The 4,113-nt window shown below is 33.9% G+C and overlaps 1 long non-coding RNA gene across 1 annotated transcript; it reads right to left on the bottom strand.

The window, feature by feature from the left end:
- Positions 1 to 986: 986 nt before the first annotated feature.
- On the bottom strand, positions 987 to 3,347 carry LOC118564361. The gene is made up of 2 exons (XR_004931796.1): positions 3,299 to 3,347; positions 987 to 1,282 (listed from the first exon to the last, which is right to left on the bottom strand). It is a non-coding gene; the product is annotated as an uncharacterized LOC118564361 (long non-coding RNA).
- Positions 3,348 to 4,113: the final 766 nt, after the last annotated feature.

Consider the following 4,113-nt stretch of genomic DNA (forward strand, 5'->3'; position numbering starts at 1 on the left):
TATGGTAAGTCTACTTTTAATTCCTATTGTACAGCATTTATGAATTGTGTGGATGCCATTCATGTTGAAAGAGGGGAAAAAAGCACAGCACACTGATTTCTTGAAAAAATATTGTTTTTTTCTTTAATTGCTGGCAACAAATTTACACTCAAACAATGAATATTCCTTTACCTTTGTGGTATTCAAAAAAAAGTTGATAAATAAAACAAAGTAAAGGAAGGAATGAAGGAAAAAAAGAAGGAAGGAAAGAAAGAAAAAAGAGGAGAGAAGGCAGGAAAAAGGAGTAAAGAAAGAAATATCAAATAAGGAAAGAAGAAGGAAAGGAAAGAAAGGAGAGAAAAGAAGGACAGAAAGAAAGAGAAGAATGAAGAAAGGAGGAAAGAAGGATGTAAAGAAAGAATGAGGAAAGAAGGAAGGAAAGAGGAAATAAGAAATGAAAGAAAGGAGAGAGGGTAAGAAAGATGGAAGGAAAGCAAAGAAAAAAAGGCAGGAAAGTAGGAAAGAAAGGAAAGAAGGTAAGAAAGAAAATAAAAGGAAGGAAAGGAAGGAGGAAAAAAGGAAAGACTGAAAGAAGGAATGAAAGAAAGAAGGAAGGAAAGAAGGAAGGAAGGGAAGAGAGATTATAATAAAAATAAATAAATAGGATTGGATGAGAAAAAGTCAAACTCAAATTAAATCTATGACTCCCATTCCAAAGGATTTGTTTATAAATGTAAAAAAACAAAAACAAACACATTTACAGACCTAAAAACAACAACAAAGAAACACTGATAATGGGATAACAATACCTTCCAGTAATTTTGTTAAACAAAATGCAATGTCTGAATGTATCTTGAAAATTATGACAGAACAGGTGCTTTAAATAAAAGAGTTGGGAAAAATGCATGAACAGAAAATCAATTTGACGGAACAAAGATCTTACAAAGGCAGACAATGAAAATAAAATTTCCCATCACTGGAAAATTGCACCAGAGTAAATTTTAAAAAAAAATCTTTTTTTGGGTAAACTTTAGGATTTTATAGTTCTATTTATTCATCCTCCTTTTAAATATTATGATTCTGTTATGAATGTAGTATTTGATTCCAGCCCAGTCTCTATCTTTTAGAGCTACTTGCTCTGCCGGGAGGCAGGCTTCACAGTCCTTTTTACCTGGTACTTTGCAGCTTGTTATGAATTGCAACATGTGCCATTCAACAGCCTTCACCTCATCATCTGTCCACTTGCGTCTCACCAACCCAGCTGTCAAAAAAGGTGTACCAGAATGTGTGTCCTGCTGTGAATCTGAAAAGATGAAGTATGCATCATGAAAAATTTATATCTTTAAGAAGAAAACTATTTTCATAACACACATTCACTATGAACATGTTCAGTCTGTCTTCCCGATTTCTGACATCTTCTGCTGTTGTCAAAGCAAGTTCTGAAGTCTTCCCTATTGTGAATGGCTCAACTTCCTAAATAATTAATTCATGTAAAGCCTTTAGCAGAATGTTAAAAAGACAAAAATATGTAAAATGACAGATGATATAAAGCTTAATGATAGTTGAAGGATTAATTTGAAGTATAAAGCAGACCTTACTGCTGAGAATTGATGAAACCAAAGTATTTCTGCCAAATTATGGGTGAACAAATAATAGAAATGATCATATTGTTCATCTTTTAAACAATCTGATTGTTGAAAAGGTATTTTACCTATGCAGTGGACCCAACTGTGACATTTATTTGTGTTTAATTGGAATTGAAAATGTCTCACCACCTTTTGGAAGAATGAGGTGCAGTTTTCCCTCATTCCCAGCTCTTCTGCAGATTGGTTCTGGATCTCGGCATTTGGTGTCTATAACAAAACATACAAATAAACTGTTAAATTTATTATGCAATAAGCCAATGACAATCCTAGTGTAACGAGGGGTCAGGCTTATTATACTAGACCCTATAGAAAGATTTAACACTGTAGAGTATTTCACCATAAACAATATGAAGGCGCTGTGACACACACACACACAACCGTTTATTCAGACCATGTGAGGACGATAGATTAAACACACTCATTTTGTTCCTATTTAATACAATATGGGGACATTTTGACTCACACACTAACGTTTATTCAGACTATATGAGGACATGACGACTATGAACATGTTCAATCTGTCTTCCCAATTTCTGACATCTTCTGCTGTTGTCAAAGCAAGTTCTGAAGTCTTCCCTATTGTGAATGGCTCAACTTCCTAAAGAATTAATTCATGTAAAGCCTTCAGCAGTATGTTAAAAGGACGATAATATGTAAAATGAAAAACTATATAAAGCTTAATGATAGTTTAAGGATTAATTTGAAGTATAAAGCAGACCTTCCTGCTGGGAATTGATGAAACCAAAGTATTTCTGCCAAATTATGGGTGAACAAATAATAGAAATGATCATATTGTTGATCTTTTAAACAATCTGATTGTTGAAAAGGTATTTTACCTATGCAGTGGACCCAACTGTGACATTTATTTGTGTTTATTGGAATTGAAAATGTATAAAATCACCTTTTGGAAGAATGAGGTGCAGTTTTCCCTCATTCCCAGCTCTTCTGCAGGTTGGGTCTGGATCTCGGCATTTGGTGTCTACAACAAAACATACAAATAAACTGTTAAATTCATTATGCAATAAGCCAATGACAATCCTAGTGTAACGAGGGGTCAGGCTTATTATACTAGACCCTATAGAAAGATTTAACACTGTAGAGTATTTCACCATAAACAATATGAAGGCGCTGTGACACACACACACACAACCGTTTATTCAGACCATGTGAGGACGTTAGATTAAACACACTCATTTTGTTCAAAGTTAATACAATATGGGGACATTTTGACTCATACACTAACGTTTATTCAGACTATATGAGGACATGACGACTATGAACATGTTCAATCTGTCTTCCCAATTTCTGACATCTTCTGCTGTTGTCAAAGCAAGTTCTGAAGTCTTCCCTATTGTGAATGGCTCAACTTCCTAAAGAATTAATTCATGTAAAGCCTTCAGCAGTATGTTAAAAGGACAAAAATATGTAAAATGAAAAACTATATAAAGCTTAATGATAGTTTAAGGATTAATTTGAAGTATAAAGCAGACCTTCCTGCTGGGAATTGATGAAACCAAAGTATTTCTGCCAAATTATGGGTGAACAAATAATAGAAATGATCATATTGTTGATCTTTTAAACAATCTGATTGTTGAAAAGGTATTTTACCTATGCAGTGGACCCAACTGTGACATTTATTTGTGTTTATTGGAATTGAAAATGTATAAAATCACCTTTTGGAAGAATGAGGTGCAGTTTTCCCTCATTCCCAGCTCTTCTGCAGGTTGGGTCTGGATCTCGGCATTTGGTGTCTATAACAAAACATACAAATAAACTGTTAAATTTAATATGCAATAAGCCAATGACAATCCTAGTGTAACGAGGGGTCAGGCTTATTATACTAGACCCTATAGAAAGATTTAACACTGTAGAGTATTTCACCATAAACAATATGAAGGCGCTGTGACACACACACACAACCGTTTATTCAGACCATGTGAGGACGATAGATTAAACACACTCATTTTGTTCCTATTTAATACAATATGAGGACATTTTGACTCACACACTAACGTTTATTCAGACTATATGAGGACATGACGACTATGAACATGTTCAATCTGTCTTCCCAATTTCTGACATCTTCTGCTGTTGTCAAAGCAAGTTCTGAAGTCTTCCCTATTGTGAATGGCTCAACTTCCTAAAGAATTAATTCATGTAAAGCCTTCAGCAGTATGTTAAAAGGACAAAAATATGTAAAATGAAAAACTATATAAAGCTTAATGATAGTTTAAGGATTAATTTGAAGTATAAAGCAGACCTTACTGCTGAGAATTGATGAAACCAAAGTATTTCTGCCAAATTATGGGTGAACAAATAATAGAAATGATCATATTGTTCATCTTTTAAACAATCTGATTGTTGAAAAGGTATTTTACCTATGCAGTGGACCCAACTGTGACATTTATTTGTGTTTAATTGGAATTGAAAATGTATAAAATCACCTTTTGGAAGAATGAGGTGCAGTTTTTGCAGGTTGGGTCTGGAT

This window comes from Fundulus heteroclitus, chromosome 10 (assembly GCF_011125445.2).
Source record: "Fundulus heteroclitus isolate FHET01 chromosome 10, MU-UCD_Fhet_4.1, whole genome shotgun sequence".
NCBI classification, from domain to species: Eukaryota; Metazoa; Chordata; class Actinopteri; order Cyprinodontiformes; family Fundulidae; genus Fundulus; species Fundulus heteroclitus.